Below are 24,053 nucleotides of genomic sequence, written 5' to 3'. Positions count from 1 at the left end.
AATGAGGGCAACCTCCTCAACAATTCCTGCAACTGCTCACCTACAACTCTTCCATGAGACGTTCCTAACAGCAGAACTTTCTTACTTCTATCTGAATTTCAATTTACTTAGACTTCTCAATTGTTGAGAACTGCTGCATGTCAGGTACCCTTGCACGTTGGCTCCACATGGTAGAACTACTGTTGGTGTGTTGAGGTTGCTGTGTCTGCTTGGACTCTGAGTGTGCGTTTATTTTCTCAATTGCTTATTCTGCGTTTGTTGGTAACAGTGTTGTTAATAGTGAATAGCGGGCGAAGGGAATGGTTAGTAGACCTAGTACGTGGTAGTCTATATTAACTGATTCTGTGTGGAAGCTATTTTAATTATACCATTATAGTATTAATACTGAGATCCAGATGTGTTCTACTTCGCCCAATTTTAGCGTTACTTTGCCGGTGTTAATTTTAAATCGGTGGTGATATTATGCTGAAGGAATTTTATTCCATTTACTGTTTTATTCTAATGCCAATACTCCTTGAAAAGTGGCACACACATTTACATTTGTAAAACTTCTATTTTGTTTATTATCAAGACATATATTTTTGGTTACATAAAATTTGTTTGTCAGTGAATTACACCTCAGCAGAATTGTCAGCCCGATCCACACTCCATACAGTGCTACGCTACAAATTGAATATTTTCATGTATAAAGTTTATGCGTGCTGGATACTTATACATTACCATTGTTGATTAATCTGCCACAAATATTATGTTATTGACAAATATGTACTATTATATAATTCTATATCCTTTAGTTTTCATTAACAAATCAATGATAGTGTATTCTGCGTGATAGAAGAGCACGTTTACCAAAGTTCGCAATACTGGATATCCCATCGGTGGGCTTACTTTTTTGTTTGTAGTATTTCTCAACTTATAATTTTGAGACGTGACTAAGGAAGGATTTCGGTAATTTCATTTTGGTATAATGGTACTCTCGATGAATTATTATTTTAAAAAAGAAAGTTTTCTCTATTTTGTGTGGTGCTCTCTAGGGGGAATTGAAAAATAAATTTTGAAATGAGAAAATTAACTGGAGTGCCGTTGATTAAAAGAAGCAGCCAATTAAAATAAGTTTATATTATCACACGGCACAGATAAAAAAATTACCACTAAGGGGCAGCAAATTAATAATTCAAGATTTTGTCTAATCAGCTTTTATACCGTGTAGTGAACTGCCCGCCCTCGTCGCTTGTTTGTTATATGCCCATTACTAATATTACACCTCATTCCAGAATTGCTGCCTGGAAACTGCGTTTATAGATGAGATTAACAGATCTCAGGGGCGCACGAGTGGCCGATACAAATTCGAACGTCAATGATACTCGGCAGCGGCCAGCAAACTATATGTCGGCTGTCTTGAATTTCTCCTACGTGAAACATAGAAAAGATGGCAGGCAAGGTTATTGTTGTTCAAATGAAACATTGGCAAACAATAACAACTATTCCTATAATGACGATATTTTACATAGATAAATACATTACATAACTTGAAAATAGCTTTCAAGTACAACTGCCTGTTACAAAATAATTCGAGAGAGCGATCATTAAGAGAGAGCGATCGACAAGAGAGGATACATCAACAGAGAGCGGTCTTTAGGAGGGAGAGAGAGAGAGAGAGATATCGAGAGAGGGAGAGAGAGCCACACGCTGTTCTTGCTTATATACAAGTAGACATCTGTCATTTTTCCTCAGTCTCTTCGTGTTCTGGAAGCCGCTTCCGCGGAAAAATATTCGAGGAACTTCGCTGCGCTCCTTCCTGCGATTCTGATCGCATAGAATTTGACTGTTGACGCTGTGTTCATTGTGTGTGATGCATTATTTGCCAATTAAAAAATACAATTGTTCTCTTACGCTAATTTTAACATCTGTATGCTTTCACATTTAAGAATTAATTGCAGTTTTACATTAGAAGAAATTCAAATACAATACAGGGAATTACTAAAAAAATAGAGCGTTTCTCACGTTGGCTACTATAAATTGTTTTAGTTTGGTGGCTTCAATTTATTTGCACGTAAAAAGAAACGTTCCATCGTATTTTGATATAATGACAGTTTTTAAAGAGCTCTGGAAGACTTGAGATCAAATGAGGCAAAACAGATAGATAACATTTCATCGGAATTTCTGAAACCATTGCGGTAAGTGGCAGCCAAACAATTATTCAAGTTGTGTGTGGAATCTATGTACCATCAGACTTTCGGGAAAAAGCCATCCACACAATATCGAATATAGCTGTCGCACTGTCAGTTGAAGAACAGATGTATCGATGCTGATGCCAAGAACGATATATACGAGAATAGAATACAAAATTTAACCTGATAGATGACGATCAGTTGGGCGCTAGGATCGGTGAAGCCACCAGAGAGGCAATTCTAACGTTGTGCTTGTGATGGAAGCATGACCAGAAAAATCAAGACACGCTCTTAGGCATTGTCGACCTAGATAAGGCGTATGGTGCAAAACATTTTAAAATCTGAGAAAAGTGTGGGTAATCTACAGGAAAAGATCGCATACAGTATTTCACGCCAATTTTTACATCCAAATCACGGTAAAAGGAGGTCAATGATAAAGTTCGCTGAGGATATAACTATCCCCAGTCAACGTGAAAAAGAAATACGAGAGCAGTTGAATGGAACGAACGGACTGAAGACTATAGAATGTGAATTGACAGTACTGCTACTTCTCATTACTTTTATCTTTTTCCATTCTACTGTCAATCCACATTCCTGACCAAGAGAAGTCTGCTGGTATCAAACATAGCCTTAACGTGAGGAAGAAATATCTGAGAAACTGTGTTTGGAGCACATTATTGTGAAGTAGTGAATCATGGATCAGGAATCAGAAGGCAATCGAAACATTAGTGTTGTGCCTCTACAGATAAATGTAGGAAATTACATGGATAGATAAGAAATGAGGAGGTTCTTTGAAGAATCAGTGAGGAAAGGAATATATAGTAAACACTACCTAGAAGAAGATACTGTACGATTGGACAAGTGTTAAGACATCAGGGAATAACCTCCATGGTACTAAGGCATGTGTGAGGCGTCCAGATTGTAGGGTAAGGCAGATAGTGCAATACATCCAACAAATAACTGGAGGTGCAGTAGGCAGGTGCTACTCTGAAATTAAGAGCTTAGCGCAGGAGACGAATTCGTGGTGGGCCACATCATAGTAGGCAGAGGACTGGAAAAAAAGCGTGTCTAGTTTGTTGTATGTCAACAGGTATTCTTAAATTCCTTTTGTCGCTATTTGGTATGGAAGTGTACATCCTCCCGAATGAAAGTACTGTCTGCGAAGTAGTCACCATACGCCACTACAAGTAGTTAACACGGAACGATGAGTACAAATTTAGACGTTGTGCACCTCTTCTTTGTTAAGGTTTTCAGGAATGGCGCCCTTCATAAACCACAATTTTCGATACATTGTTTCTGATGATTACAGGTCTCTACTCCCTTTTACTTTGTTCCGATTTTCTATCTTTTGGGGATAATGTTCCGCTGGGAGAACAGGATAGAGGACTGTCTTTGCATTCCTAGAAAACGTTTCTGGTGCGAGTGTTTATGTCGACTCAGCGAGATCAGACACACCTGCAGATTGTGCAACATACGCGCGAAAGCCGCTCAAAAGTTCTTTGTATATAGAAACATCAAAAGAAGTTTAGCATCACCCTGGTTCCCAGAACTCCTGAAGATGGACGTTAACTATGGATATTGTACCACAGACACAGGCCCTTTGACTGTTCAGAGATGTCACTGAATCCGGCAAAAGATGTAAACAACCATGCATAAGCAGCGCCTCTTATACGGAGTTGGTCCGACAGCCGATCAGTTCCAGTCATTGCACGAGGAAGGAGGTACACCGCTCTTGTCTGTAGTTCAACCATGTCTAGGCGGTCCGCATTGTTACTTTGTGTAGGGAAGGGCTCTCAACAAGGCAAGTGTCCAGGCGTCTCCGAGAGAACCAAAGCGATGTTGTTAGGACATGGAAGAGATACAGAGAGACAGGAACTGTCGACGACATGACTCACCCAGGCACTCAAAGGATAACTACTGCAATGGATGACAACAATCTATGGATTATGGTTCGGAGGAACGCTGACAGCAACGCCACCTTGTTGAAGAATGCTTTTCCTGCAGCCACGGGACATCGTGTTACGACTCAAACTGTGCGCTATAGGCTGCATGATGCCAGCTTCACTCCCGACAACCACGGTGAGGTCCATCTTTTCAACGACGACACCATGCAGCGCGGTACAGATGGGCAAACAACATGCCGAATCTATTACTCAGGACTGGCATGACGTTCTCTTCACCACTGAGTGTCGCATATGCCTTTAACCAGACAATCGTCAGAGACGTGTTTGGAAGCTACCCGGTCAGGCTGAGTACCTTACACACATTGGCCAGCGAGTGCAGCAAAATTGGAGGTTCCTTACTGTTTTGGAGCGACATTGCGTGGGGCCGACGTACGCCACTGGTGGTCATGGAACGAGCCGTAACGGCTGTACGATACATTAATGCCATCCTCCGACCGATAGTGCAACCATATCGGCAGCATATTGGCGAGGCATTCGTCTTCATGGATGACAATTCACGCCACCATCGTGCACATCTTGTGAATGACTTCCTTCAGGATAACTACATCGCTCGACTAGAGTGGCCAGCATGTTCTCCAGACATGAACCCTATCGAACATGCCTGGGATAGATTGAAAACGGCTGTTTGTGGACGACATGACGCACCAAACACTCTGAGAGATCTATGCTGGATCGCCGTTGAGAACTGGGACATTCTGGACCAACAGTGCAAAAAATGTTCAAATGTGTGTGCATTCCGAAGGGACCGAACTGCTGAGGTCAACGGTCCCTAGACTTACATACTACTTAAACTATCTTATGCTAAGAACAACACTCTCCCATGCCCGAGTAGAACTCGAACCTACAGCGGGAGGGGCGGGAGGGGTGCAACAGTGCCTTGATGAACTATTGTGGATAGTATGCCACGACGAATAAAGGCATGCATCAGTTCAAGAGGACGTGCTACTGGGTATCTGAGGTAACGGTGTATGCAGCAATCTGGACGACCACCTCTGAAGGTCTCGCTGTATGTTGGTACAACATGCAATGTGTGGTTTTCATGAGCAATAAAAAGGGAGGAAATTATGTTTGTGTGGGTCTCTATTCCAGTTTCCTGTACAGGATGCAAAACTTTAATTGATGTTTGTATATGCGCAGCCTACATATCTGTAATATTATAATGTGATATCTGCACGTTATTAACAAATTTAGATTGTAACAATTGAAGACATGAAGTCCGTAAATGTGTCCACGGTCGTTTTATGGCACTTAATTTGTAAATATCCATCTTGATCATTTGAGCTGAACTATTCATATTTACCAGTTACAGGTGTTGCCATTTTCATACCCGTCACAAATAGAAAAACAGTGGCGTGAGAAACTACAGTTAGCTGAGGCTAAATTTAGGAAAGGCCTAGGAATACATATGAAGTATATATGATGTTTATATGCAGACCGAAGTGACGAATGAAAAGTTGTACTAAAGTGAGGACTCGAACCCAGATCACCTGGTCACTAGCTTGGTACGCTAACGATTACACCACCCTGACACCGAGGCTGTGCACACCTGCACGGCGTACCCTAGCACACACTCCTCCTCATTCCGATGCTAGTGTGGTCTGTGCAGTCTTGCAAAGCGGCTATGCCACGGTGGTGCAGTGGTTGGCGCATCTGCCTAGTGAGCTGAAGACCCGCGTTAGAAACCTGATCTTGGTATAAATTTTCATTCGTTGCTTTAGCCTGCACACACACAATATAAGCCGTGGGGTTCTGGGCGCTACAGTCTGGAACCGAGCGACCGCTATGGTCGCAGGTTCGAATCCTGCCTCGGGCATGGATGTGTGTGATGTCCCTAGGTTAGTTAGGTTTAATTAGTTCGAAGTTCTAGGCGACTGATGACCTCAGAAGTTAAGTCCCATAGTACTCAGAGCCATTTGAACACACAATATAGATGTTCGAGACTTCAAAGGTCTCTGAAAAAAGATATTTGAGAAACATGAATGCTAAATCCTGTCACTCTTGAGAAAATAAATGGGATGCTTTAGAGTCATGTTCAATAAGATATTAAAACAACTACCATAACGATGAAGTGAAAGAATTAAAATTTATCAAACAAATCGCTGGAGCAAATGGGTATACCGACTATGACGTAACGAACAAGCTGAGGTGTAAAATATATGACTTGATGGAGACAATGGCTCTAGAGGACAACAGGTTTGTCGCTACGTCATACAGTGTTGCATTTTCAGATAGAATTCCATAAGCTTTCTCAATACGAAAGTTAAAATGGTATTGGAAACCAAAGGTACAGATTGTTCTAGGCTGCTCCACGATTTTGGAAGAAATAGCACCAGATATTTGTTGTGCCGCTCTACACGATTAACTGCCAAATCTTAGGAGAGTTTTATACTGGTAAGATGGGAAGCATTTCTAGGCTCGTTCTAAAGTACATACGTATGGCCAAAAGAAGAGCACCTTCGGTACAAATCTGAATAAATAGAAATATGTTGGAAGAAATATGCAAGATAATATTGACAATTATTGAATCTACTAGTGGATATGGAAATTTACGTATATAGAAAACGGCAGCCGGGTTACCGCTGAACGAACAGAGTGACTTTTACCTGAATGCCTATTTTGATGAATTCAGAAACCTACCACGCTTACGGAAAAAACCGCAACACGAGTTAGGAGTTGTATGACGTAATTCAAAGTTGGTATGCATTTTTCTGCATCTGAAATATGACGTCTATTCAGACTGCTCGCCAGTCGTATACGAATGGTGCTAGTACCATCACTACAAGGATGCAAATCAGGTTTTCCTTAAAGGCACGCTTTAACAGTCATGAGTGTTACTTACCTTTGAGATTGGGACGTGGTGCGTTTATGTTAGTCAAGAATACATTTAAGGCGACAAAGATGCCATTATCGACACATGACTACATTTAACTAGGCCTTGTAATACGACTTTGAGAAAGTTGATGTTCCTTCTGCGATAATGCAGAAAAACTTGGCAGGAATGTAAGCACTGTACAAAACTGCCGGCAGCATTGATCATGAGAACGTACGCTTGCATGAAGACCGGCCTCCTGACGGCCAAGTGTTCTGCCGAGAGGAACGACAATTCGGCGTTTGGTTCTGATGCATCGTGTTGCATCTGCAGCAGCAATCTGAGCAGAATTTGGCAAGTGGTACAGATCATTCACTTGAAGGACGGCTCCGAGCCAGAGAGTCTGTAGCATGGATTTCACTGACCCCAAACAACCGCCAATAGCGACTTTAATGGTGTCAAACTAGAACTCATTGGAGGTCAGGGCGGAGACGTGTAATGTTTTATGAAGAAAGCTTGTTCTGCCTCGGGTGCCCCTGATGTCCATGTGTTGAATAGGAGGAGGCCAGTTGAGGGCCTGCAACCAGTCTGCCTACGTGCTAGACGAAAGTGACCTGCAACTGAAATTATGGTCAGGGGTGCGATTACATATGACAGCAGGAACACTCTTGTGGTTTATCCCACACACTCTGACTGAAAATTTATACGTCAGTCTACCTACTGTGCTGCCATTCATCAACAGAGTTGTAGGGGATGTTTTGCAACTGGATAACGCTTGTACACGTACCGCTGTTGTATCCCAACATGCTCTACATAGTGTCGGCATGTTGCCTTGGCCAGCACGTCCACCAGATCTGTCTCCAGTAAAGCATATGTGGAACATCATGAAACGACAATTCCTATGTCATCCACAAACAGCATTAACCGTCCCTCCATTGCCCGACCAAGGGCAAGAGACGTGAATCTCCATCCCGCAAACTGACATCCTGCGTTTGCACAACACAATGCATGTACGTTTCTCATGATTGTATTCAACACCCGCACAGGATTAGCCGAGCGGTCGGTCTAGGGTGCTGCAGTCGTGGACTGTGCGGCTGGTCTCGGCGGAGGGTCGAGTCCTCCCTCGGGCATGGGTGTGTGTGTTTGTCCTTAGGATGATTTAGGCTAAGTAGTGTGTAAGCTTAAGGACTGATGACCTTAGCACTTACGTCCTATAAGACTTCACACACTTTTGAACATTTTGTATTATACAGTCTGGCGGTTACACCGGCTATTAATGTACCAGCATTTCACATTCGCTATGTCCTACGTCGCGCTAACTTTAACCCGTGGCGCTGCTATGTTAATTATTGAAATTACTATCTAGACAAATGTATTTCCGAAAGTTCATTTATCTATTTTTATTATTTATTGTTGTTGTGATTTTTGCTCTGTCGTAATTTGAGCAACGTCACAATTCACAGCAGCGTGGTGTGCGCTCCCGTGCGTCGACAAACAGCGGCGAGGAGACTGGGCATTATTCCCTACGACACGCTAAAAAAAAAAAAAACAAAAAAAACGCCAATCGAGATCTTAATTAAATATTCATTGGCTCGTTAACTATCTTCCACTTAAAGTCTGTTAAATGCTTTGTTATTTTTACAACTTTTTCTCTGACTTTTACGCAGTGATTTATTTCTTACTTCGCTATACTGGGAGCTTTCCATTGTGCTCTGAACACGTTTTATGTGCATTTTAACTATGAATATTATTTTCATAAATTATGTCCCTATTTATGTTTCGTTATCGGACACTCATTTTCCCTCACTGCGTTTTAACTACAGATTACATATGTATCCCAGCTTATGTGCCTTGTGCCGACTGCAGTTATTTGTATAAGTTCACGACGCCCTCAGGTCATCACAAGCGCTGCTTGTGTAGCTACGTGTACAGATACTGACGTTGAGACATCAGAAAATATTAATGTTATCTGTAGCTGCTAGGTATGGCTGTCAGTTTGTTATTCCTTATGTGTTCTTAAGTCTTTTGTAAATTTAGCCTCAGCTAATTTAATTTAGTAACACTACTGCTTTACTATTCGTAATAGATTTGAAGATACAATGTACGAAACCAGTAACTGCGAATTGTTCAACTCATCTCAACAAGCAGCGCCTTTAAGTCTCAACTTGTCTGAGACAATCCTGGCCCTCATTGTTATACCTGGCTTGTAATATCTATCTTTCTTCTTAAAGGACAAATACATACACACACACACACACACACACACACACACACACATACACACACACACACACAGACAGATGAGCTGGCTCGACATGTGGAGAGCTACCATTGGTAATAGTGTTCGTATGCCATATTAATTCTCTTGAAACTCGTCTCATTTGAAATATTCTTTGACGGCTAATTACACAGGTCTGCGACTAAATAACTGCAAAGGATTTTTAAACATTTCCTTATACACTTTGACCTCCCGAAAACAGGAAAAATATTCAATAAATTCTATCACATAGGTTTTTATGTATAATATACATAAATAATATACAATATTATTGAAACATTTATGTTCATTACTAATAAACCTATAAGTTTTTATAATTTAATAAATATTAATGATTATATAAATTATAACTGATAAAATAAACTTAATTTGAAAAAATTTAGAATGTTAACTGTTCTTTGTTACCACTTGCAGGTTTTACCGTGAACTCGTGGGCGCCAGAAGCAAATGCGAACAATCCTATTGTTCAGTTTTATCGTGTTGTGACAAGTCAATTGACGATTTGTATATCGCATGAAATGAAGAGAAACTCTCAGTAGACATATTGCTATTCGAGTGAACAGTGCTGTTGTTTCAGTCTAGTCATGGCTACAAGAGGTTATGTTATTTCTCCAAACAGTTTGTTATATCTGTGGTGAATGGACTACTAAAAGTCAACAGAGAAACAAAAGTGATTTTGTGAGGAAAGTTTATTTTGCTTACTTTACATTAAATCTTGGGCCCCGCATATGGTGTGTAGAAGATGTGAAGAAGATCTTTGTTTGTGGTCTAGGAGTAAGAAAAATGCAATTCGATTTGTAATTCCTATGTATGGCGTGAGCAGAAGAACCATACCACTGATTGTCACTTCTGTTCAGTTGACGTAAAGGTATCCAATTCAAAAAACAAAATAAACATAAGTTATCCTAACCTTGACTCAGCTATACGTCCAGTGCCCCATACCTCTGAAATACACCCCCCACCCCCCCACCACACAACCACTTTCCAGTTTGGATGAATACCCGAGTGAGTTGGTAGACGAAGTTACATTACCTCCTCAGGGTGAATCGAACTCAGATTTTTTTCAGACGAAAATGAAAAGCCTCAACCATTTTCTCAAAGTGAGCTCAATGATCTAGTAAGAGATTTAGATCTTTCAAAAGACTGTTAGGTCCCAGATAAAAAAATAAAAACCTTTTTTTATCTGGCACCTCATTTTCAAAGTATAGGCACCGAGAAAAATAATTTACCCGGTTTGTATCAAAAGAAGGAAATTTAGTATTTTGCAATGATCTGGAAGGACTCATGCATTGCTTTGATACGCAGTAAGACTCATCTGAATAACACCTATTAATTGATTATTCCAAAACTAAAGTAGTATTATTGCTCAATGGAAATAAATTTGCATCACTTCCGATGGGACATTTTGTGCATGTAGGCGAAAACTATAACGATTTGGCCATTATCCTGGAAAAAAATCTAATATCAGGACCATCAATGGATTGTTTGTAAGGGCTTCAAAGCACTACCAATGCTTTAGGTTCAACAGGCAGGCTATACTAAATACCCATCCGTCTTACGCTTGTGGGATGGTAGAGCCAGAGAACAGCAATGGACTAAAAATGATTGGCCACCCCGAGAAACTTTAAAACCTGGAGAGGAAAATATTATTTATACTAGTTTGGGACCACCAGAAAAGGTTTTGGTGCCCCTTCTCCATATCAAATTGGGGTTGATGAAACAATTTATAAAATCGCAGCAAAGGGATGGGGACTGCTTTAAATATCTATGTACAAAATTCTCGAAGCTGCCAGAAGCAAAGTTGAAAGAGGGAGTTTTCACTGGACCCGACATAAGAAAACTTTTAACCGACATCCTCTTAGTGGAAAGTATGAATGAAAAGGAAACAGAAGCTTGGGCAGCGTTCAAGAATGTAGTGCGAATGTTTTTGGGAAATACTGGGATCCTGACTACAAAACCACTGTTCAACGGATGCTAGCAGCATACGAAGCTCAAGGCTGCAAGATGAGCTTGAAGGTCCATTTGTTACACTCCCACATAGACAGTTTTCCTGGGACCTGGGAGTTTACAGTGAAGAACAGGAGGAACGATTTCACCCAGAGACAGACATCGATAGACGGTACCAAGGAAGATGGGATGTCACTATGCTTACTGACTACAAGATGAGCTTGAAGGTCCAGATAATTATCTAACGGTTATGAACACTAAATTTAATTTACCGTCAACTACTTTGAAATGCAATTTAGAATCAAAAACTTCTCTAACCTATTATTCATCATACGCTCGACGTGTAATGACAGCCACTTTTGATTCGTGTCACAGCACTTTATATCCTAAGTGAAAGTCCAATGCAGGAGTGAATCTCTTAAGGACGCAGTCGTGACAGTGGAACGACGTCGGCATAAAAACCCGCAATATTCCGGTGATGGCACAGGTTTTCTCTGAGTACCGCGCCGTGCCGTAACGCTGGCCAAGTGCTCATAATGATCCATATTGTGTGTTGCAAACGCAGGTGAAGTTTCAATCTGAAATTTGTTATGCTCCCTCTCTCTGTCTTTGAGAATTCCAAAGATGGTTCCCGTCTTCTAGTTAGAGGGATCTGCTTTTTCAGCGATAATACTTACAGCACCAAAGTGGATTTAAAAACCTGCTGTTACTCCAGACAGCTTGACGTACAATACTCGTCTGAGAGGCTTGGGCACAGTAGTGGCTTGTTTTCTGGTCATGTCTGTCTCAAATCAACGAAATACAATAGAAACGAATTTCTTTCTTTTCACATAGAAAATGAGAGTGCCAAGGTGTCCCAATTCAGTATTTTTTGTGCCCTTCCTTCTCTTGGTCCTGCTAACTGTCAAAGATTTATTGGGAAAAGCGTGAAGTATATCTCCTCGAAATGACACTTAATAACTTATAAGATGAAACAGGTGTATGTTCATAACGTGAAGACAGTACTCAGTTGTATCGAGTACTGTTGTACCGAGAACGATTTGCACTATTGTCAGGATTTACGGCACAAAAACATCGCCTTTCGAAGAGCTGTAGATAATCATGTCTTGAATAAAAAGAAACACGTCTTCTTCCCCTTTTCCAATTGTTTTTTATTATTTGTTTCTCAACGTTCTATAAAATAATTTACAAATATCTGGCTTCTGAAGTGCTATTAATGGTTAACTAGGATTTTCGCTAGATAACGATTTGATACGATATCATTCGATTTCTGGTCTTCGTTGTCAGTGAATCCCAAGATCATTTCCCGCAAGACTAGTATAACTGAGTTACTCTTTTTCTTTACCTCAAAATCCTTTTTCACATTTGGCATTGTCATCTGTCCATTCCTAACAATATAACAAAGCCGGCCTCCATAAGCGGAGTGCTACGGTAGCTCAGCGTGTTCAGTCAGAGGACTGGCTGTCCACTGTAACAAAACTCAGTCAAAGGATCAATGACGAACATCAACGGGTGTCGTGTGATGTCCACCGTGACCAAATGCAACGTAAAAAGAACGAGAAATATGGAAAAAAATGTTTAGCGCGGCATGATACCACAAGAGCCGCCTGGGTTCGATTCCTTGCTGGGTTGAAGATTTTCCTTCGTTCGGGGACTGGGTGTCGTGCTTTTTTCATCATCAAATAGTTATCAAGAGCAAAGTATGTCGCATTCGCTAACATGAGTAACACAGTTCTAAAAAATAGTAGTTGTATACATTCAGAGAAGTGTGCAAACAGTTGTTTAACGACAAGACACTTTCCGTATGATTGCAAGAACATCTATGTGTTAACATAAAAAATATTTATACTAGTATCTATGATGACTACCTCTGCAGAATAAAAACACACAAGGGAAAAATAGGAGCTCCACCAACTACGGGAACAAATAGGACATGAGGAGAAAAAGGAAGGTTTGTCTAGCAACAAGAATAATTTGGCCAAAATTATCAATACATGTCAATTTGACAAGATAAATATTATCACATAGCAGAAAAAGAGTAATCCCCAGGCAACAAGAATTTAGATATCCAACCACAAATCAACATAGAGAAAAAGAAATCAAGTCTAGAAAAACAGCAAATCACTTAAAAAGGGAAAAAATATCATTATGAAATCAGAAGAAAATATCATCGTCATCTACACAGAGTCTCTCCTTAATATAATACCTTCAAAAGAAATACATCATAAAGATTCCAGAAATACTAGAAATACCTACAAAATATCATAAACATCATAACATTTGCCGACAAAGGCAAATCATGACCTATTCTCAATCCAGTAAAACCTGTTAATTGAAAATTCATCAGGTGCAAAACCACGATACTTGGTCTGCCTAGGCGCCTGTCACATGACCATTACCTGAACTCTTACCATTTACTTCTGTATCTACCAAACTGTCTGTACTAAGCTGCTGAACTATATAGATCTGTCAGTCCTTAACAAGTGGCATCAGCTAAAACGACGTGCACCACGCGATCGGTCTCCCCAAGCAGAGTCCCTCGCCACACAACGTTTCATCATCATTAGAATAATGAAAGAAATACTACAAAATTAATTATTTTCAGAAGTATCGTTTCCATGCCACTTTTTCAGCTTCAGTACTATATTTATCTTGGATTTTTCACATGGATTCTGTGACTATCTTAATGGCGGTCTGGATATGAGTGTGTCCCTCTCTAAGAAACACCCATTTTAACTGACATGAATAACTTCATTTTTAGCCAGGACATTTCAAAGTACTATGATCTTTACAGCTCTCAGGAAGTAATATCTCTCAGGATTAAACATATTGGCTATAAGGCTAATGGGTCACGGAGTTATGGCCGATAGCTATCTGTATTTCAAATGAGAATGGCAAAGTAGGAAGTCTAGGCTATGTTACACGTTTAATCTACTACTAATGCAGTGGGTTTCAAAATGATTATATCTTCTACATGAATGAGAGTTGAAAATAAAATTTCATGTTCCCTCCAGTTGTAGGTTGCCGGTTATAAGATTGTCGGTAAGGTTTAGCTGTTGCAGCTCGGTCGTCCACTTTATCATTACCCAGTGTGTATGGAGTCCAGATGGCTATAACACAGCAAGAAAAGGCGTTATTTGTTTTCCACCGAACAGATACAGCTTAGTTACAACTGAGATTTCCTTCCAGAACACAGCACTGTTTGAAGGAGGCGCACATGACTAGTATTGGATAACTGGCTGCAATATCGCCTCTTCTGTTGGATTGTGATGTTTCTGTAAGGTTTGTGAATGACTCGGTAAACGTGCCTCCCTTCCCAGGAATCGTGGGTGGACTGAGATGACACAGAGCAGCGTCTGCGCGTCCAGTAACTCTAGACATGCTCACGAAATATGTGAAAGACTCTAGTGCCGAGTGGATGTTCTCGTGCGTATGGCGGAGAGCTAGCTAAAGATTTTCGAAAGGTAAGTGAAAACTTTGATCGTAGACAAAGTTGCAGAAAATACCCCTTATTTGTGTGCGCATGCATGTGATGGATATGCTCTTGCAAAATGTAATAGTTCCTTTGCTTCTTGTTGTGGTCTTCATTGCAAAGTCTGGTTAGACGCAGCTCTCCATGCTACTCCATTATGTGAAAGCCTCTTCATCTTTGAGTAGACTACTACAACCTCCAACCTTCCGAATCTGCTTAGTATATTCATCTCTTGGACTCTATCTACGAATTTTACCCTCCACACTTCCCTCCAATAGCAAACTGGTGATCCCTTGATGCCTCAGAACGCGCCCTACCAAGTGGTCTCTTCTTCTAGTCAAGCTGTGCCACAGATTCTTCTCCTCCCCAGTTCTGTTCATCATCCTCTCAATAGTTCCGTGATCTACCATTCTAACCTTCGGCATTCTTCTGCAGCACCAAATTTAAAAAGCTTCTTTTCGCATCTTGTCTAAACTATTTACTGTCCATGTTTCACTTCCATAAATGGCTACACCCCATACAAATACTTTCAGAAACGACTTTCTGACACTTAAATCTACACTGGATGTTAACAAATTTGTCTCATTCAGAAACACTGTCCTTGCCATCGCGTGTCTACATTTTATATCCTCTCTAGTTCGCCCATCATCTGTTATATTGCTGCCCAAACAGCAAAACTTGCACCTTGCACCCTCCACACATTGATACTTTCTTGATGCCGTACGCATGTCAGGCACTCGTCTGAAAACACTTCTCCATTCACTGTGGTCACCGGCGACAGAACTATCAGCAAATGTCACTCTACAGCCACGTCAAACTGAAGTTGCAACAATTGTTTCCTTGCTGATGGTCTGCGTTGCTGCAGACATTATAGCACCAACTGTGTGAACACTGTCTTGTTGATCCATTGTGGACTTGGGACAGCAGCTGGTTAAGGATTTACCAAAGAGATTCGCCAAACAGCGGTGCTAATTGAGAAGTTCTTTCATTTACACTACCAGTTTCGGCAATTCAAAATGCAATCTTCAGGCCCCGTATGCACCTCTTAAAAATAATCGATATCGGCATACTAGAGTCATCAGCCTCTGGGTGTGGTGAGTTATCAAGGGCTTCCTTCGAAGAGTTGAGTGCACCTGTGCGAAAACCAGTCCAGACATTTTATATTGGCATAACATTTGTTGGATCCCAGCCAATGTAAATAACAATATCGTGAGATGTTAAAAAACATTCTCGATAGCCGCCATCGTGCCACCTTCGATTTCCGACCTATGCTCGGAGACGCTTCTCATTCTTAGACGAGATCGAAGACGACCCTCTCACCAAGAATCAATATTGAATTTTCAATTTATGAAAAACCAAAGGCTGTGTAATCCCTCTCCATACACATAATGTAGACGGAATTAATCTTACGGTGCAATGAACTTTCAATTCATAGCATCATGCGGGCGCGTGGGGAACGACAGCCCGGTGGTCGTGAGGTTTAGAGAATGACAACGTACTAAACGCGGCACCTATCGAATCCAGAAGTGGTCGGAAGAGTCTTCTGACAGTTCGGTTTCCTGCCGCTTGCTACCGTCACTTTGTGTTGTTCTACTGGGGTAGCGCCTCTGCCGTGGTACTCCATTGGTCTCTGTTTAAGGGCAGTGAGACGCTGCGACTCGTATCGTGCCTGTGTGGATCGGACAATAGCAAGCAGACAGCTTAATACATGTGCGTGATTCTAGCATACTCAGATTCAGGAGCAGTTGTAACAAGGGGCAGTATCCACCTCAGCCTCTTTAGTGGTAAAACAACTCAGTGGATACCCTATCAAAAAGATCAAGCATGAAAACAGGAAGAACGTGTACTGTACTGTGGAAAAAGAAGCAAAACAGAAAAGCAGTCAAACCTCAACAAGTGCAATATCGAGCAAATGTTAAGAGCACAGCGTTGTTGCTGAGTGGTCACGGTGTTGGATTGCGATATGGAAGATCCCTTTTTAAATCTCCCCCCTTCTCCATTTTTTTCCCACAAAATATCAACTTTCCGTCTGTTTTTCTTCTGTAGTCAAACTACACATTGGTTATAGAATATGAGTCATGTGGTAAGAATATATTACAGTCGCAAGTAAAGAATGGTGAGTGGAAGCGAAATGCCGCATAGGTCTCTCACGGAAATGGAAACAACAAATAAACGGGGTGGGAACTACATTACAACAAAGAAATGCAAGAGTTAAAAACTTACGAAACTGAATGCAGGAGTCATAACATGTGGTACTTGTGTAGAACAAATGGGACATATGTACCTGTGGACGTTCCTTCCTTACACCTTGCTGTTGCAAACGGACGTTACACCACCGCAATGATTCAGATTTGAAAACAGCGAACAGACACGTCAATGACCGAACGGAAAGTTCATAATTTTGTGAAAAATATGGGAAACGAGGGAGTATTGAACATGGATATGACAACGTAACCACGATGTCACCGTTATAGAACTGCGTTGAGTGTTGAACATCTTGAGCTTGGGCCGCTCACTGTTTCCATTTTACTTCTTTTTTCTCGGCTCAGCACTCATTCTTCCTGTTTTCATGCTTGATCTGTGTTCAGTTTTTGACTGGCTATGCACTGGGCCATCATACCACTAAATCTGAGGGGGATTCGATGGGAGGCTTCCCTTATAAGTGGTTACAGCTGTCGTCGAAATGTGTCAGCATCCTACCATTCTGAAATCTTATCTAATTAAAAAAATATATTTTGGAAACAAAGCTGTATCTTTCGTGAATATTACGTCATCTATTCATTATTGCTAATTTAATCTGTGTAGTTATTATTGTCAATGAAGGTCCAAATGCCAAGTAATACATTAAATGAACACTGTTTTCTGCATTATCTGAGTATAGGTCAGCATGAGAGCTGTGGCTGCACTGGAAAGTGAATCATACAGGTACTTAGGGGAAATTGCAAAGTGCAACTAACCTTTTTATGGGATAAGGGAAACAAGAAGCATTTGGCGACAATTTCAAAATGGAGGTTTTTTCATATTTGTGGATTCTAAAACTTTGTTCTTTTAATATATTTCACATAAATTCTATTAGGTTGCGACTGGTCAAACGTAAAAAACGCCGAATTCCACGGTTAATAATAATATCGTATTGGCTATGATGCATATCAGCTAATCTGAGTTTGCGCGTATTTTGTGGACTAAGATTTTTTTTCTAAATTTCGGAGCTCAATCACCAACATGCTCGGGCGGGATGAGTGAAAGAGATGGACTAGTGAATTCTGATCTTTTTAGCCTAAATTGTGACTTTTGAACTAACTAAAACCCGCACTGCGTACTGCACAAGTCGGGACCGAGAACGGAATATCCAGAGGGATAGAGTTGTGTAATATATCAGCTAGCGCTCTGTCACCGACAACCCATTTCGATTTTTTTTTCAACTGGTTCGGTTAGATACTGTACACTCTCTTCTGTGAGTGACTGTAACTGCATGTGTGTGCCGAAATTGTAAATTGACATTACCACAGGCTTCGTGGTGTCTTTGTGTCAAACAAGTAACAATACACTGAGGTTTTCACTCACAAATCATCTATCCGTTAATAAATCACTTAGCCTGATAAAATAAAACATTTGATGCAACCCGTGCAGATGTGTGATGCTGATAGGTTTCGCTACAAACCTTTATAGCCGAAGAACATTACACATTTTTCTGACAGACGAGGCGGGTGTTACAGCTGCGGAAAACGACAAGTCCCCCGCAAAATGAGTGGACAAACTTCTGTAAGGGGAACAACAATAACCACGCCGTTACAGTCAGCCAAATGAATTTCGTCTTTATGTGAACATCGTTCTTTAATTTGACAGCTGTGTGGTCGAGTGAAGATTGGATGAGTCTGTAGGCAAGTTAATTTCAGTAATGAAACGTACCAGTTTTAAATATTATATCTTTAGGACAAAATTTAATTGGTTTGTTATCACATATCTGCGACTAGAGCTTTGCTTGCTTGCAGTGTACACATTCAAAGTCCCTCCCCGCATGGCTGTTGATGCTAAGACAGCTGGTGTCCATACGTCGCTGCAAACGGATCACGGCGCGCATATCTTCAAAGCAGCCACCACAGTGCCACGGAATTGAAGAGCGGGAGAACATGGAAGCTTGTGTCGAGCGGTTGACGGATCGGAGGTTGAAGCAAGTACTTATAAAGAAGAAGGGGAAGCGATGGCGAACGACACAGTGATAGCGGCATCGGATGCTCCAGGGGTGCGCCAGCTAGTGCTGGTTTGACATTCCGGTAGCCTATTGCTAGAGGCTTTCCATAAACAGCGGGAGGACCAGAGCATGGAGCTTGTGCCATGGGCCGCTGCTGACTAACAGACAGTGGTGCTGAGTGCACAGGAAAGGGCTGTTTGGTATTTTTTGGTACTTATTGTGGAGCAGCGATGCCGCAGAGTGTGGAAACATATGTCAGCGGAACTGAGCGGTAGTTAGCGGTTGTCGACAACGAGAGAATGGCGCCAAACACGTGAGGAGAGGTCCGGACGGTTTTTGTCTTGTTGCTCGGAAGATTGTGATTGAGGACCAGAGCATGGAGCTTGTGCCATGGGCCGCTGCTGACTAACAGCATACAGACAGTGGTGCTGAGTGCACAGGAAAGGGCTGTTTGGTGTGTTTTGGTACTTATTGTGGAGCAGCGATGCCGCAGAGTGTGGAAACATATGTCGGCGGAACTGAGCGGTAGTTAGCGGTTGTCGACAACGAGAGAACGGCGCCAAACACGAGAGGTCCAGACGGTTTTGGTCTTGTTGCTCGGAAGATTGTGCCTGCTGTGCTAGGACAGTGCTGTGTGCCCTCTACACAAGAATGCTCAAGGAGTCACTAAGGCCTTGGAGTGTGCAATTAACAGCTCCAGAGACTGTTATGGATTCTGTGTCGTACCACTGTGACTTTGTTTAGCTGTGTGCTAGTTGTGTTTTGAAAGTGTGCACTTTACTGCTTACAAGTTTATTGACTGGTAATTGCCAGTATACAACTGTTAGACACAGTGATATCGCCGACTTTGTTCAGTCTCATAGACCTGTTTGGATACGGATCTAGGCGCTTCAGTCAGGAACCGCGCTGTTGCTACGGCCGCAGCTTCGAAACCTGCTTCGGACACAGATGTGTAATGTACTTAGGTCAGTTAGGTTTAAGTAGTTCTAATTCTAGGGGACTGATGACCTCCGATGTTAAGTCCCATAGTGCCTGGAACCACTTGAATTTTGTCTGTGGATAAGTATTAGGGCAGATTCATTCTGACGCTGAGAAAAAACTGTTTCTTAAACTGCGAAGTTTGGGTGTGGTGTCACGCTACCTTTCCAGATTGATTAACTGTGTTGTATGCTTGGTACATAAACTTGCTTTTGATGTTGCTCGTAATTTTAGACGATATGTGTGTGTGTGCGAGGAAGAACTTCTTAGGGTAACGGTTTGCCACAAGCCAGCATTATTGCTGGATATTGCATTTACTCTGTGAAATTTAAGTTGTGATATTATATTGTGCCACATAGAGTAGGATTTAAGTGCTAACTCTTAATTATCATCTGATTGAGCGTGATAGTGTGTCTAAATCAGAACACTATTATGAAATCTGTAAGGTATCAGAATGAATTTTCACTCTGTAGTGGAGTGCGCACAGGTATGAAACTTCCTGGAAGATTAAAGCTGCGTGCCAGACCGAGACACGAACTCAGGACCGTGGCCTTTCCCGAGCAAGTGCTCTACTGACTGAGCTACCAGTAAACGACTCAGGACCCCGCCAGTACCTCGTCTCCTACCTTCGAAGCTTCAGAGAATCTCTCCTGTGAATACTGCAAGACATGGCTTAGTCACAGCCTGGGGGACGTTACTAGAATGAAATTTTCATTCTGCAGCGGAGTGTGTGCTGATGTAAAGCTTCTCACAGTTTTAATCTGGCACGAAATTTCTCTAAGATATGTTGAAGAGTGATTTAGTTCCACTGTTTACAAGTGTCGGTAACGCTATTTCTCTCACTTAAGTATCGATAATGCTATTTCTCTCACTTAACATTTTTGATGCTACCGTTTTGGATGTTATCATTGTTATTATTACTATTATTAATTCCGAATCAGTAACATTTTTTATAATTATTGTATTCTCTTAAAATGTTTTGGAAGAATTTTACTGAATATTTCATTGACAGTGCTCGATACTACACTTGTTAGTAAATGTTGTCACTGCTATGCTATAATTATACCTTCATAACCCCGGGATCACCTTGACTCCACAGTGTATGTTGCAGTTATAATCCAATTCCATTACACTATAAGTTTTAGGACTTCGGTAGCAAATCGTTAAAATTATTTCTATCTGATTATTACTATAATTAAATAATTAAAATAGTAAAAGAAATGTTACTAACACAATAGAGTTCATCTCCATCACTGTCATTTACTATACTCGTGTAAATATGTGTCAGGTGCTACATGTGAATAAAATTACGGTTCCTTAACTCCCAGCCCTACCATTCCACGGTTTAGCCCCGCTACAAAGTTGAGGACTATTTTGACTGCGTTGTCTTCTCAGCATCTCAGTACTGGTGCCAGAAACTACGCAGGATACGCATTTTCCCACACCATTTTCTTTGTCATACGCCCAGAAGAATGAATATGTTTCCTGTATATAATACGAAATTGTTAATATTCGAGAAAAAGATATCGCATTGCTCATCTTTACCCGGATACTCCTCAATATGTTTTCGTCGTGCATACAGATCATCATTAGGGTATATTGTATTTGAGATTATATCATGATTTCTGTTTGGTTATTAGGCGAGTGTGGGAAGATAGAAATTTGTTTGAGCTGCGGATTGTGTTTATTCTCTGGTTAAGTATTCAATAATCTTCAAGGTTCGGATAACTTCAGATAATTGAATCATATGAATCATTTTCGACTGCCACACGAGAAGTGGAAGGATGTCATAACACTCACTAGGTCTGTTACCTGAAAATTATTTTAAAATGCTCACGCTGAGTTACCTTGAAACGAAGAAGTGAAAAGCATGTGTCTAATTAATTGTCGTTGTGTCAAAATACTTCAATAATAGGACGTAACACCCACTCCAAATTGCTTACAACATTTCTTGTTACGTCTAAGGTGCCTCACTCATTCAAATGTGATAGATGAGGCGTTAGTAATACAGAGAAAAAATTAAACGAACGAGTAAATGGCTTGATAAAGGTAAGAGCCTATTACACGTTATTCGTCTGCGTTCACACCATCGACAAAAAAAAATTTGTCTCTGAAGACGAGAAAAGTAATTAAGAAATATATCATGTAATATCGAAAGTATGGAGCTATAAACAGAAATCTCTTCCTGTTCGTGATGCTGCGCTGATATGCGTGGAAATTGAATAACCATAAGTGGGAACAAAGTGGGACAAATTACAATTAGCCATGCCGGCGAATGTCGTAACTAGAATTGTCTGTGCTGGTAGTATCTATTTTCCTGTATGCGTACTTCTCTGGATGAAATGGAATCGCCGGCCGAAGTGGCCGTGCGGTTAAAGGCGCTGCAGTCTGGAACCGCAAGACCGCTACGGTCGCAGGTTCGAATCCTGCCTCGGGCATGGATGTTTGTGATATCCTTAGGTTAGTTAGGTTTAACTAGTTCTAAGTTCTAGGGGACTAATGACCTCAGCAGTTGAGTCCCATAGTGCTCAGAGCCATTTTTTGAAATGGAATCTTTCCATGTTTGTTTGTTGTTTATATGGCACTACAGTCGGAAACACTTGGTCACACTACGCGACACCACAAAGATCTTAACGCCTCAGCTTCTCGGAGTGTACTCTAACGCCATATATTGCGACTAGTGGGCTACATGTCGAACAGCTGAACGAGATGGGACAGTGGACAATGTCGGACAGTGGACAACACACTGAGCTAGCATTCTGGGTGGACCAAAACAAAATCTCTGTCCGTCCACCCAGATGTCTCTAAGTCATTTAAGGAGTATTAAGAGGTGGATGCTGCCGAATTCCGGCCTCATCGTTTCAATCGTTAATTGCCTTTTCTTCGACAGAACTTCGCTAATATTTCTGTAGTGTTTACAGTTCGAACTAGTTTCGTAAACAACATAATGTGCCATTTACCCACGTTCACTGATGCATCATTGGTTGTTTTCTTCTTTATTTCTACAATGTCCGCCCCTGGTAGCTGAGGGGTCAGCGAGACAGAATTTCATACCTAACTGCCCGGATTCGATTCCCGGCCGGGTTGTCCTTATCATCATCATCGAATCCCCATCTACAAGCAAGTCGCCGAAGTGGCGTCAACTCGAAAGACCTGCACCGCGCGAAAGGTCTACCCGACGCGAGGCTCTATCCGCACAGTATTTCCATTTCTTCAATGGCAAGGCGTCTAGACAGAATGAAATGCCTGTGACATTCTACACGTATTATCTGTCGTCTTAGTTGCAGTAGTTTAACGTAGAACGCTGAAACAATGAAAGCTACAAAACAATTCAAGAAAGGTAATTTTCATACCAATATTCAAGTAAGGTCGTAACTGTTGCACAGAATTATTGGCCTATTTCGCTGACCTCAATCTGTTGTCTAATTGTGGAACATGATCTATGCTCACAAAAAGTCTTCGTCTAATATATGATTTTATGTTTAAGGGTGTGTATACGTATAATGTAAAATTATCAGAATGAAGTACAGCAGGGATATGAACCTGTTTATTAATTAGTGCCAAACAAAATCACATATTTCTGTTTACATAAACGTAAAATAACTTTCAGAAGTATAGACAAGAAATTTAGGATGCAAAATAAGTATTCGTGTGCCATACTTAAAATGACGCTCTGCACATAATCTCTTGCATTCTCCTCGGCATGGATTTCGGCACAGATTAATTCTGTAATCTAATTTTACGCCATTCCCCTAGTAGATGGTTCTTCAGAGCATTTCAGTTGACCACAGCCTTGCATCTAGAGCTGCATGTTTTGGGTCATTATCTTGTATGAAAATATAATCCACTGAAAGGTCGTACTGTTCATACTTATTGGGTAGTAATTTTTTAGGATATTTACGTAAACTTTGTAGTCCATACTTCCATCAATAAAACCCAAATCCCCCACACCATTTGCACTAAGCAGCCCCAGACAAGTAATGAACCTCCTGCGTGTTTAACCGGGACTGTTCTGTTTCTCCCTTCAAGTACACATTTTTTTTTTCTCCAAGTCGTTACTCGACACTTTGTCTTACACAACTCAAATCGATTCTCGTCATTAAGATTTGTGTTCTCTTGCGAATACAACTACGTTCCGGTTCTGTTCGGCGTTCATAGGCAGCTTCATAAAGCAAATTTCTTACGGTCTGTACTGAGACAGACTTTCCCAATGTGTATCTGGACTACAGTAGCAAGTTGTGG

This window comes from Schistocerca piceifrons, chromosome 8, assembly GCF_021461385.2.
Source record: "Schistocerca piceifrons isolate TAMUIC-IGC-003096 chromosome 8, iqSchPice1.1, whole genome shotgun sequence".
Lineage (NCBI taxonomy): Eukaryota > Metazoa > Arthropoda > Insecta > Orthoptera > Acrididae > Schistocerca > Schistocerca piceifrons.
This window is presented reverse-complemented; position numbering follows the sequence as displayed.